General features: G+C 42.3%; 1 protein-coding gene across 6 annotated transcripts in view; it reads right to left on the bottom strand.

The window, feature by feature from the left end:
- Positions 1-13,987, bottom strand: part of STXBP6 (syntaxin binding protein 6) — a 267,054-nt gene that overhangs the window by 234,344 nt on the left and 18,723 nt on the right. Inside the window, exon 1 of one of the 6 annotated variants that reach the window (XM_081830668.1) lies at positions 13,120-13,263. The exons of the other annotated variants lie outside the window; for them this stretch is intronic. The gene's annotated coding sequence lies outside the window, so the exon portion shown is untranslated. Of the gene's footprint in view, positions 1-13,119; positions 13,264-13,987 lie in introns of those variants that run through there. 6 annotated transcript variants of the gene reach the window in all.

Genomic DNA, 13,987 nt, shown 5'->3' with positions numbered 1-13,987 from the left:
GCAATGTATGGCCCTTATTTGAATCCTGATACAAACAAACTGAAAAGAAAAATAACAAGGAAAACAGATAAATTTGAACACTGACAGGGCGCCTGGGTGGCTCAGTCGTTAAGCGTCTGCCTTCGGCTCAGGTCATGATCCCAGGGTCCTGGGATCGAGCCCCGCATCCGGCTCCCTGCTCCACAGGAAGCCTGCTTCTCCCTCTCCCACTCCCCCTGCTTGTGTTCCCTCTGTCACTGTGTCTCTCTCTGTCAAATAAATAAATAAAATCTTAAAAAAAGAAAATTTGAACATTGACTAAATAAATATTCAATTATATCAGAAGTTCTTAAAGTATAATGATATTATAGTACTAAAAGAAAAAAAAAGAGTCTTTACTTTCAGAGAGATGTACAGAAATACTTGCTATGAAATAACAGAATGTCAGGGATTTGCTTCAAAATAATCCAGGGTCGGGGATTGGAGGTGGGGGTCTAGGTGAAGCAAGTCCACAAATTGATCATTATTGATGCTAGGAGGAATGCATACAGGGTCCATTATAATATTCTTTCTACATCTGTGTATGTTTTACATTTTCCATACCAAAATAATAAAACAAAAGTAGCCACAAAAATGCTTTCTTCTCCAGCAATTCCGCTGAGATACCCACACGCAGGACCTCGGCACTCTGCTTCCCAGCACCCAGTGGCATGGAGCACGAGGTATGGAGCACTAGGTACATATTCAGGGAGCACGTCAAACATCTGCAAAGCTGACCTGGCACAGGGCAGAGTCGGCAAAGAAGTCCTGAGCCAGTTGTCTCTGAACCAGAGACATCTTTCCAACAGAGCAGGAACCAAAACTGTATTTTCAGTATGATCATAACCAAGAAATATAAACAAAAACTCGACACAGAAAAAGGTATAAGAACTCTTCATAGAAAAAGAAAATATATGAAAACAGAAAGGTTTTTTTTTTCTCATGAGTATAGGAACTATGAGAGTTTGCTTTTCTTCTACTCTCTGAATTTTCCAAATTTTCTGTAGTTATTTTAAATGTGGAAGGAAACCTAATAAACTTTATTTTTAAAATCACTTATAATATCAAAGCTCTATAGATAGCTATTTATAAGTAATAGTATTTTATTTGTTATATTTCTATGACCCTTTCTGTGGCTGGGGTAAAAAAGAATATTATAATAATGAAGAAAATATTGAAAATGATCACTGAGGAATTTTTAAATTGAATTATGAAAGCAACAGAATATCCTTTCTGGGGTGCCTGGGTGGCTCAGTCGTTAAGCATCTGCCTTCGGCTCAGGTCATGATCCAGGGTCCTGGGATCGAGCCCCGCATCGGGCTCCCTGCTCGGCGGGAAGCCAGCTGCTCCCTCTCCCTCTGCCCCTGCTTGTGTTCCCTCTCTCGCTGTGTGTCTCTCTGTCAAATAAATAAATAAAATCTTAAAAAAAAAAAAAAAAAGAAGAATATCCTTTCTATATTTGGGAAGGGGGAGATATTCTTCATTATTTTTCCTCTACAAAATAAAGGAGAACTGGTGTTTTAAAAAATCATAAGTGGAAAACCCAGCTCGAGATCTCTTAAGTTCCTTCTAAAACCTCAACTTCCGGAAGGTGGGGGCAAACAGGGATGCCTGGCACCCAATGAAGGGGCTGTGTCCAGAGGCTCTGCCTACCATCCTGATCTGTGCCCTTCTACCAGCTCAAGGAAGGAGAAGGAGGGTTCAGTTTAATACCAAGACTCTATGCAGGTTAACACCATATTCTCCAAAGATGTGTCCCACAAACAAAAAATGGATTCTTGTCTTTTTTAGAGAAAATATTCTGCTCAGATAAAGATTCTTCAAGAAGTAGACAACAACTTAGAACCCGATGCTAGCTCTAGTTATTTCACTTACAAAATAAGTGGAAGAATAAGTGCATCAGTGACTATTAAAACATTGAACATGAAAAAAGAAAAATGTTGGAAATTTGGCATGGATAATTGTTATGTTTTCCACTTGGGTCTAATTAGACTTGATTTAGACTGCATACTGCCTTTTTGTTTAACCTTGCTATTAAATAAACAAACATACAAGGGAAAAAAAGCTGAAACTGCGACTTCTCATGTGCTTTACATATATTGTGGGAGGCTGTACTCACAGTGAAAGTCAAAATGACTCAATGTATGGCAGTGTAACCTTGTAGCTAAGAGTGTGAGCTTTGGATACATTGCCAAGGTTAAAAATCACTAATCTGCCATTTATTAGCTATGTGACCTTGGACAAGCTGTATAGCCTCTCTGTGTGTCAGAGGTTTCTCACCTCCAAAATAAGGATGAGAGTGGAAGTGTCACAGGGCTGCTGTAATAACTGAGATGAAAAATGGAAAATGTTTAGTGTGGTACCTATCACATACATGCTCAACAAATGCTACTCACTATTGCTGTTATAACCTAACATACTTTTGTTCTACTCTTCCCTCTTTTTTCCACCAAGACACAAAGATTTCACAAATTTCCAATTCTTCAGCCTCATTAGTGAATACTGTAATCTATATGAAATCTTGACTTTTCTATTTTCCCCAGAACAGAAATTAACTTTTTCTCTAGGAAAAGAAAAACAAAGATGGAATTAGATTACCCTTCAGTTTGTGCCAATCATGAGTGGTAGCGGAGTCCTAACTCCTAGAACCTGCAAAGAATCTCACCGTTTCTGAAGTCCTAGGCAATCTGCAGAATTAGAGAGTGACTTCCTGATCCTCCCAAAATTTGTACTGGGGATCAAGTTTCTGAAGACACCAAATCTCTCATGGCTCTTTTGAGAAAAACAAAACAAAACATTCAGATAATCCATGCCAATGAGAATGATTGGGAGGGGCGCCAGGGTGGCTCAGTTGGTAAAGCATCTGCCTTTGGCTCAGGTTATGATTCCAGGGTCCTGGGATTGAGTCTCACATCGTGCCCCCTGCTCAGCGGGGAGCCTGCTCCTCCCTCCCACTTGTGCTCTCTCAAATAAATACATAAAATCTTTAAAAAAAAAAAGAATGGGAAAAATTCACACCATTTTAGAAAAAGGAACACAAGTCTTAAGAATACTTGCACATCAGACACTACTTTTACTCAAAAGAAAATGGTAGGTGTGTTTGTATTATCAGGGGGATTCCTGGGTTGTGAACTTATTAAGAGGTAATGAAAAGGATTGCTGAAATCATAAAATAAACCTAGGAAGGCACAAAACTTAAAACCAAAAAAATCAATACATTCCAGGGTACAAGGAGTAAGAAAGGAGAGATAGAATGGGTTTCACACATACTTCAGGCTCTAAAAACATGGGAATTGGTATAAGAGGTAAAAGCAAAGTTATAAGTCTTACAGTGAAGAAAAGAGTTTGGTAGATGAAGGAGATAAAAGAAATTTGAGGTGAGTGCTGTCCAGATGGAGTGTCCATACAGAGCTGAGCAAGCAGTAAACATTTATTAGGAATACAAATATTCCTGTAACGGCATAATCAATGGTGTAGTCAATTAGATGTTAGGTATAAAGTAGTATCTCTGATTTTGCATATTTGCACCCAAGCTGAAGTGCATGTAATTTACCCACCGGAATTCTTGGAAAATAACCATTATTTATGTGGCTGGTTGTTGGGACATAAAGTGAGGGATCCCTGTCCCACTGCTGCCCCAATGTGGGTAGAACTCTGATATTCGAGTGAAGAAAGAATATAAAGTAGGGATAGAACCAGTAAAGCTGGTGAAAGATCTGCTGGGTCCAACTGTGACTCTTCAAGTCCTCACTAAAGTCTACCTGAAGGGATGAAATGGGTCCCGGAAGCCCGGGTGGAGAGAAGTGCTGCGATGGGCGTGAGTGACACAGACAGGTCTTTAAGGACTCAGAGGCTCAGAGGCAGGGGGAGCCACGAGGAAGGAAGGCACAAGAGGTAGTGGGATCACCAGAAGGCTTTGGGTTGAGCCCAGTTTAACTAAAAAATCTCCAGAGGGCAGGGAAAACCAGTTGATTCTTAGCTACCAAGATAAAAAGTTGACCTCGGAACAAAAGGATGCAAATGTGTTCAAAGATCAGAATTCCAGGAGAACCTAGATATCATGGTCATTTGACTAAGGGTGGCCCTGGGCCATAATGCATCCCAATGACTCACTGGGCTCTACGGAATCCCCGAGGGACACAAGAGAACAGGAGGACTTCCTGGTTGAGGGCAGAGCCTTCCAGAGTGGAGATCACAGCGGGCAGCTCAGCAGGGGCAGACAGCAGAGTGGTTGAGATCTCTAACTGGGAAGCTCAAGTGCCTGGCTTTGATCCTTAGCTTGCCATCTACCAGCTCCAATTCAGTATTTGTTCTGTCTGCTCAATCATCCATCTCTGAATTTTCCCTCTGTCCAAATGCTTTTGGTGACCCCAGGCCTTCTCCCCAGGGGAGGCACTACAGGACCTCCCTGTACCACACAGCACAATTATACACTGCACCCATCTCAGCAAACTCGGAAAACCCATTGTTAGCCCGATCTTTGTATGTATGCCTTTCTGTTCTATCATCAGGGTCTGTATTACTTCTTTATTTTCCCATCCTTCCTGCGGTGTACACAAATGGGACTCCCAGAAATTCTGGGTACATCTCACACCTCTGCCTCCGCCAGTGGCTTCTCATTGGCATGCAGCTCATGCCTTACACAGCTCCGTACTGAGTGCCTACCCCAGGCCCAGGCAGCAATGCACCAGAACCACTGACCTCCCATGAGGCCCAGGGGCCGCTCTGAGCCCAGGCTCTTCTTCTGTCTTACTCTTTGCCAGATGCATTCTCAAACCAGGGGAGGCTATCATTATCCCTAGCACCCCAAGCTCTCCTGGTTTTTCAAAGTACTGACCCAGAATTTAATTTAAAAAGACCAGATGTAGAAGCTAGCCATCAGTGAAGAGTAATGTGATAAAACATCAGGGGGTCAAACCTCTTTATTTTATGTTCTTCTTTGACATTAATGCCCAGCATTAGGGCACCCTCTGGACGCTATCCCTTCCCTCCTGTATTTCCACACTCCTCTCTCAAGAGTGATTTTTCAGAGTCACACACCTTGGTGTGGTAGGAAAATCCCAGTTCCAGAGCCCCGAGAGTTGCATTCTGGTTCCAACCTGCCAATATAAACAGTGTGGCCTGGGGACGGTCACCAAATGCCTCTAAGCCTTGGCTTCCCTCTATATCATGTTTTGGATGCTGAGCTCTGTTTCCTGCCAGCTGGAACACTCCGAGTCTCAGGTCCCCTTTTTATTTTTGGCTGGCCTAAGTGTAGGCAACTACTGAGATATGAAAATGCTGAGGTTCAATTCATGCAGGAGCTAAGTTCTTAATTTATAAACTTGTTCAGTGTGGGATCTTTCTGACTAGCTGCCTAGGCCCCATAAGAATAGCTACCATTACTAGCCTACTACATGCCAGGCACTGTTCTTAGCAGTTTGCAAATTCAACAGAGACTTCCTAAAGAATCTTAAGGAGGCTAGGGTTCTTTGGCTGCCATTTAACTCAGCCCCCTTTGCTCTGTCAAGCTCGAGAAGCAATGCTTGGTGGACTTTACACCTCATCTTCCACTTTACAAGCTTTACAATACCTCCTAAAGATGTACACAAAAGCACAGGAGAAATGTATCAGCTACAAGAAGCCTCATCTGTAGAATGAACTAAGGCTTTAAAAAAAAATGCTAAGAACAAAGCAGGTGGTTTAGTTATTTTGAGAGCAAGAAAAAATGATCAAGGCAGGGCCAAAACTATTGCTTGGGACAAACCATGAGGGACTATGGACTCTAAGAAACAAACTGAGGGTTCCAGAGGGGAGGGGGTGGGGGGATGGGTTAGCCTGGTGATGGGTATTAAAGAGGGCACGTACTGCACGGAGCACTGGGAGTTATACGCAAACAATCATGGAACACTACATCAAAAACTAATGATGTAATGTATGGTGATTAACATAACATAATAAAATAAAATTTAAACACACACACATACACACAAACTATTGCTTGGGTACAACAGTATAAAACAGCAGATGTCAAGGACATGCAATGCTCATCAGCAACTCTGTGTTCCCTTTGTGGGAGAAAAATGACCCAATTCCTTAAAGGCCCAGATAAGAGAACCCAAGTCTTGCCTCTTGAATGCTCCAGGGTCTGAAGGAGCTTGTTTTGGGTCAAGCAATTCTTGCCTTGGGACTAGTTTGAGGGGGGAAAAAAAAATCCAAGGTTTCTTATGACCTTAACCATCTATAAACCCATCACAGAGCTAACTTACCAAATTACACAAACAATAAACACAAAGGAGTCAGAGGCAGGAAAGATCTAGCATCATGCTGGACTTGGTTTTGGCCTCACCGGGCAGAGAAAAATGGATGAGACATGGAGAGAGAGGAAGACAGGCACCGGGATGGGGCAGAGGAGGGGGGAACAAACAGGTCCTTGAGGAAGAACACGGAGACTGACCTCAGAGAGCACAGTAAGCGGCTGGCTCGCAGCAGAGCCCTCTAGGCTGCAAAACATTTCATTCTGCGGCTGGTATTTTGAGCACCGAGGGATTTCTCCCACTATCTTTCCTCATCGTGCTCAGCCTGAAGACATGGACACTGGCTCTGTCATTTACCTAATCTTTTCAGAATCAGTAATAAATAGATGCGAGATCTGAAAGCCTGCATGCTTGAATTCTCTCTCTCTCTTTTTTTAAGAGATTATAGACTTGTGCATCTTGATTACTTGATGAGGATTTTTATCACGACCTTCAGATGTTTTGAGATTATCCAACTTAGCATCTTATTATACAATCCAAGTGCTGTTTTTCTCTTGGTGAGCCTTTCAAACTCTTTTTCCCTCTCAAGGATAAGGAATGCTGGCTCTGATACCTTACCATTCAGAGAAGCATTTTTTGGGCTCTCAGATTACTGCTTTCTAAACTACAGACTGGTGGGCCTGCTCGGCTTTTAAAGCCAAAGCGCGACACACATTACCAATGACAACAGATGTCTCTAAAATGGCTCCCTACTTACCCTCCCTTCCAAGCTCATCACAGTGGCAGCCACAGGGGACTCAGTCGAATGTGGCCTTCTCTCAAAGGTCTGGATTGCCCTGTCAGTGACCTTCAGAAGCAACATGACCATGTAAGGCAAAGGAGCACCAAATTAGTCCAGCAATTAAAGATGCTACAAACTCAAGAGCTTTAAGTTGATTTATGTTTTCTGTAGGAACACAAAGTGATAAAAGACATATTTTTTCCTGATAAAATATCACTCCCAGGACATACTACCAAAAGAGAGGTGGGCCCCATGTCATTTAAATATTCTCTCCCAGCTGAATGTCCATTGAAACCAAAGGTGAGGAGGTTTAGAGGAAATGGCTAAACTGTTAAGAAACAGCCAAGCCCATTACCTCATCTGAACCCCAGCCGAAAGTCTCTCTCCTCCCTTAATCCTGCAGCCAGCGTGGGTGACCTGAATATCCAAACCCATGGACACCTTGTCTCTGTTCTCTCCACTGCCTCACCTCCAATGAACCTTTCCTCCACGCCACACAAATCACCCACGGCCCAGTCAAACATCCCGCCCTTTGACAAAAATAGCCTCATATTCAGTTTCCTTATTAAAATCCCCTTCACTGGGATCAACCATTAGGACCTCCTCAAAAGTGTCATTTCACATCCCTTCTTACTCAGCCGCCTTTCTAATAAGGCCATCATTCCCATAACACACTCTCCATAACAGCCTTGCCAAAGGCTCTAAGCTTACCTTGCTCACCCTTCTGCCAAACCCCAGCCTCAGAGGACACCCACCGTAGCTGTGTCTGTGCCCACAGCTGAGCACCTGGGCACGGGATAAAGTGCACACAGCCAGATGGTGTCACTCTACACCAACACCAACTGCAAATGAGTCCTCTGGGATGCTGGGCGATCCCACCACATTTCTCCCGCAGATCCACTCTTTCCCTCTCTTCAACTATTATTTCACTTTCAAACTGTGTTTCTAAACACCCGCCCCCCCCTCCCCAATCCTCAGATGACTTGGCCTCCTAACAGTGATGGAACCCATCAGTCAGCAACTTCATGATACCAGACCAAACTTTCATCTCTACCAACCTCCAGCTTCTTCCCTCCTGTTGCATCCTGTTCCCTCCTCTCATCCAATGTCAACCACTCCACTTGGGCTTTAGATTCCACCCCATCCGACCTTCTCAGCCTCATATACTCATTTACCTCTGTTCTCTCCTATTTATTCAGTCAATTTCTCCCTTTCAACCAGATCCTTCCCATCAACATTTCAACATCTCAAGTCCTACCTTTAAAGCACTCTACCTCAACCTCCCATGTCTCTAGGTTAGTGTCTTATTTCTTTACTTCCTTCACAGGAAAAATAAAAACTGGCCTCCTTGGGTATCTCCATTTTTCATCTCCCAATCATTTTTCAACCCATTCCAATCTGGCTTGGCTCCAGCTCTTCCTGAAAAAGCTCCAGTCGAGGTCAATAATGACCTCTGTTGCCAAATTCAAATGAGAATCTTTTCATTCATCTTATTTGACATCTTGACAGTGTTTGGCAACGTTCATTACTCTCTCCCTGAAATATTCCTTACCTTGGCCTTCACAACCAACGCTTTCCTTCCTACTGCTGTCACTCCCTTCTCTTCACCAGCTCGCCCTCCTATACCCATTCTTTAGGGTTCAAGCTCCCCAAAGCTTGAACCTAGGGCCCCCTTTTCTCTTCAAGCTACATTAGTGATCAAAAGCCCAACTACCCATGAGGGTAAGCAAGTAAGACAATGAAGTGAAGCAAAGTTGACTTTCACTTCCTTCTCAACTCTACTCTAAAACACTGCAGAACAAGCAGGATACCTGGCAACAGACCCCAGGCTTCAGGGCAAGATGACAATAGGGAGAAGTGCAGACTACAATAAAACAGAGAGCAGATGTTCCTACCAGAACAACTAGCCAGAGGTCCTGAGTTCTACAGGAAAACTCCCGATCTTTAAATCTCATCAATTAAGATGAGATTTTTTAAAACCTGAGTTCTACAGGAAAACTCCCCATCTTTAAATCTCATCAATTTCACTTCTTTGTTGTCCCTGTTCTCAGACCAGCTCTACCTGATGGTAGCACAGCAGCTGTTAGACCTCCAGACCTCCGGACCACATCCCGCCAGGTTTAAGCTGAAAGCAAGAACAATTCTCTTCCTGGAGCTCCCCCACAGTCTCAAAGTTCCCTCTGATTGGGCCAACTTGGATGACAAGGCCATTCTTGGATCAACCATGGGGCCTGGCTACTCCAGGAGGGATTGGCCAGCCCTGGGTCACACACTTGGTTTGGGAGTCAGGGGTAGAACTTGATCTAGAGCACAAGGTCTGAGATTGGAGGATATGAAATTTCTTAAAGGGAAATTAGGGTGCTGCCATCAAAAGAGAAAAATATATTCTAGGCAGCCAAAAAACCATAAACATGCGGCAGCAACTTGTTCAAATATTTTAAAAACACTACACAGGCCAAATAAAGCCGGTTTGCTGGCTGAAGGTGGCTTGTCAACCTCCAGTTCCAATCCTCCTTTCTCCATTTGTTTCCTAGGTGATCTCATCCAAGATTGAGCCTTCATTTACCATCTCTATACCAAAAATGCCACATTTTCATCTCTGACTCATAAATTCAACTGCCTACTCACCATCTTCACTTGGATGGCTCAAACTCATCTCCAATTCAATTTGTCCAAAATGAAATTAATGATCTTCTGACCCTCCACCCCTCCTCCACCCAAAAGTGGAGTTCTTATTGCAGGGGGCGGGGGGTGGGCTGGTAAGGGGAGACAAGACCAATGTGACTGAGGTATTGTTAAAAGAAAAAACAATCAGGAAGTCAAATATAAGACTCCACTGAAATTCTCTTGTTACTTCAAATATTCAAGAAAGGCATTTGATATCTTAATTCATCTAAATTTGCAATTTCCATTTTCCACCTCTTCCCAATTTGAAGACCCTTTAGAAATATAGTTTCATACCAAAGGGAGAAAGATTGTCAAGGACTGTCCAAAGGTGCTTTTTCTTGCTTGTTAGCACAGCTGTAATGTTCTAGCACACGTATTATCAGATTTGATTCTTAACAACAACCCAGGAAGTTGATAAAGCATATTTCCATATTTCATCAATCTAAATAATCACTGATTGTAAGACGAAACATTATTTTATGCACCACCATATTAGAAAAACACAACAAATTAAACCAAAACCTATGCACAGTGAAACATACCGTTTTCAGATATATTAAAATGTAAAATAAACAAAATGTACTTCTTAGAATCTTTGAAAAATGTTATCATAAGCCTCACTTTTCAGATAAGGAACCAGAGGCTCTGAGACTTGCTTGGAATGGACTTGAAGCTATGGGGAGCAGTTTCCTCTTTCCCCCACCCCCAGTTGGGTCTCTAGGTCTGAATGATCTCTAGAGTTTCTTCTGGAGCCCCAAAAGCTTTTCTGATACAAAGTTGGCAAAGGAAAATCAGAACTGAGTCAACTCAATACACGCTTTTAAACTGACGTGGATTCTAAGACTGAGGATAATTTAGAACTTTTCTCTTGCTCCTAGATCGCCTGGGAAATACTGCTAGCATAAACAGCAATACACACCAGGCGTGTAAGAAAAAGATTACACCGTTAATTTCACCGCTAATTCAGTAGGATTGGCACAGAAACTTATGGTTGACTATAAATTTTAAGTATTCACAAGACGATTTTCACTTGTGAAGGGATATTACCGGGCACCTAGTCAAGCTAAAACTTTCATTCCTTGTAATAAAATATGTCCATTTAATGATTTTGTTTCTTTGTTTCAAAAAATACCCATTTGGAAAGGTGCCATGTTATATCTAATTACCGCATACACTATTGCAAAGCAAATGTGTAAGCCTAAGAGTTTTAATCAGTCTGTCCAAGAAGCCTTTTGATTTGAACATCCAACATTCATTAAAAAAATTAAAGAAAAAAAAACAATTCAAAACAATTACTGCAAAAGCCAAGGAATGCGGCGTGTGGATCTAGATAAGACTGAATAGGCTGAATTGATGACCAAGTTTATTTAAGTGTAATTGTTTTTACATTCTGTATTCCCACAGTACCTAGAACAGTGTCTTAAACCACAAACTGCCTCAGTACACATGATGAGACATGCAGTAAGGAAAAGGAGAGTCCCTCTGTAAATGTTCCTTCTTCCTAGGTCTGTTCTGGCTCTGGAGGAGAAACCATCTAGTGAATTCTTGGGGGTGAGCCTACTGTGAGCCTATCTTTGTACGAAAGGCACATCGAATTTAATACTGCAAGTCCTCAAGGAGCTAATAGTCTAGTGAGTACAAACATAAGAGATATGCAGGTAGCAGATTATCTTTAGGTATGCTTGTAACTGAGCAATATACTCAAATGTTTTAATATCACGTCCAACCGGCAATGGATGTAGAATTAGGAGAGCTAGTGCTGCTAGTTGCTAGATATGACCTTGAACGAGTCAGTTCTCTGATTCTGTTTCCTTAGTTATTACCTACCCATCCCTCAGGGCTACTGCAAAATAAATTAAGGTAGGAGAAAATCTTTTGCAAATCTTAAAGCATGATACAAAGTAAAGCATTATTAGGGGTACTAGTAAAATGTCCTATTGCCCAAAATATTGCAGGGATTTCTTTTTGAGGTCCCTTAAGATGAAGGCAGAGGGCTCTTTCAAAAATGCAAACCTGATCATTCATTTCCTGGTTTAAAGACGCCTTTTTGCCAAAGGATAGATTCTCAACTGTTTGGCTTGGTAGATAAGGCTCTTCAAAAACTGGCTCCCTCTGCAACCCCATCTCTGGTTTTACCTCTCAAAGACCACAACAAGCATACAATGGCTGCCTGATCACATTCTCTTCCACACTTCTTTGCCTTTGCAATTTTGGTGAAGTTCCTGGATGTGATTATCTTACCACTCCCAGGACTCCACAGACTGCTATTATAGTACTTTCCACATTATCATGAGGTTCTGACCTTGTCCAGGGCAAGAAGGGGTGGGGGGGGATGACAATGTTTTCTCCTCCCCCATACCTTGTACAAAACCCAACCTACAGCAGCTCAGTAAATATTCCTTCAGTGACAGCAAAGGAGATCCTCATTTGCATATCACAAAAAGTGGTGCCAAGGAGAGAATCTTAAGGGAAGGCTGTCAACTGAAAAAAAGGCTTAGAGGCCCTAATAAAAACCCTACAGGTCCACATCTCTTATCCAAATGCCCTAAGGCCAGATGTGTTTTGGAATTCAAAATTTTTGACATTTTAGAAAGGTAAAATGTACCTTCTCCTCCCAGTGGAGTGTAGGTCAGCACTCTGTACGCAAACACAGTAATACTTCCGCAGGGGAACTTACAAATAACCATGCTAAAGGAGATAAATGAATACATAGGCTCATTCATTCAAGTCCTGTCTCGCCACCAAATGGGTTACGAGAGCTTTCAGAGCCTTTTGGATTTTGGAATTAGAGAGAAGGACTAGTGGATCCCTACCACCTGATTTGTATACACAGCTCTTTCAAATCCATTTTCTTGTTTGCTCAGAAATATACTACGGCAGGCTGACCTATGTTCAGGCAACAAATAAAAGTGGCTATATACCCAAACATCAGCAGACAGGCTATAGAATACTCTGAGAAGGGGCTCAGAGGCACCCACACATGGTCATCATCACTGACAACTACAGCAGTCTCTGAGAATAACAAAACAGAAACAAAAACAACAGCTACAGAAATTGCTAAATCCAGCACTGAAGGACCAGGTCGGAAAAGCGGTAATCCACAGGGCAGGAAATGAAGGTATGAATGATTTTGTAAGCAAATAATAAATATTGTTAGGAAGTCCTGTCACTGATTTCTAAAGGGCTGTCCAACTGTGGGCACAGAAATGCACACATACAAACAACGGCATTCATAAGCTAAAATCGAGCTGTCCCAGACCAACCGGACTTGCTTCCATGTGAAAATAGAAACAGCAATGCATGCTACCTGCTCTCTCAGACTGCCGAAAGGAACGGAATAACACCACAAATAAATATATAGAGATAAATACATATATTCTTCTAAACCACCAGAAAGATCCCCATGTAATGCCTCACATGAAAAACTCAGTCGGTGGCTCAGTCGGTTAAGTGGTTGCCTTCGGCTCAGGTCATGATCCCAGGGTCCTGGGATTGAGTCCCGCATCGGGCTCCCTGCTCTGCGGGGAGCCTGCTTCTCCCTCTCCCTCTGCCTCTGCCTGCTTCTCTGCCTGCTTGTGTTCTCTCTCTATCTCTCTGTGAAATAAATAAATAAAATCTTTAAAAAAAAAAAAAAAAGAAAAACTTCTTTTAGAACCAAATGCTGGCAGGAATAAAACTTTCCCTAAGAAATAGGGAAATGCTTTCCTTTCTAAAAAGGACGAAATAATAAGAAAGAGGAAGGAGAATGCGTAATCCCACTTCCAATGAATTCTAACACCTGGACACCCATTTGTGTTTACCTATGAATATAAAAGGTTTCATTTCAGGGAGAAGGAAAAAGCTGCCTCAACATTTCTAACAGGCACCTCTTGATTCCATCACACACCAGAGGCCAATACTAACAGCAGTAGCCACCATGTACCCTACTGAGCCTTCACTATATACAAAGTAGGGCGCTGAGTACTTTGAAGGTTTCCGTTGATCCTCATGTTATCAACCCATTTTACACATAAGAAACTAGATTCTTCAGGAAAGATTCCAGAGCTTTTAAGAAGGAAAGCCAAATGACTATGATGTTATCTCTTGCCAATTACTTGATTTCTACTCCGATAAAAATGGCATAGCTCATTCGCAATAGCTCACACTTCATCCCCTACTAGACACCATTTCAGTAAGCATGTAGCAGAAATAACTCTCTTGTCCACACCTAAACCCCTTCCCATGCATCTCAGATAAAAACGTGTTCCCTCCCTTCTTCCTTTCCTCCCTTCTCCCTCCCTCTGTC

This window comes from Leptonychotes weddellii, chromosome 9, assembly GCF_054177405.1.
Source record: "Leptonychotes weddellii isolate Sample4059 chromosome 9, ASM5417740v2, whole genome shotgun sequence".
In the NCBI taxonomy this organism is placed as follows: Eukaryota; Metazoa; Chordata; class Mammalia; order Carnivora; family Phocidae; genus Leptonychotes; species Leptonychotes weddellii.
This window is presented reverse-complemented; position numbering and strand designations above follow the sequence as displayed.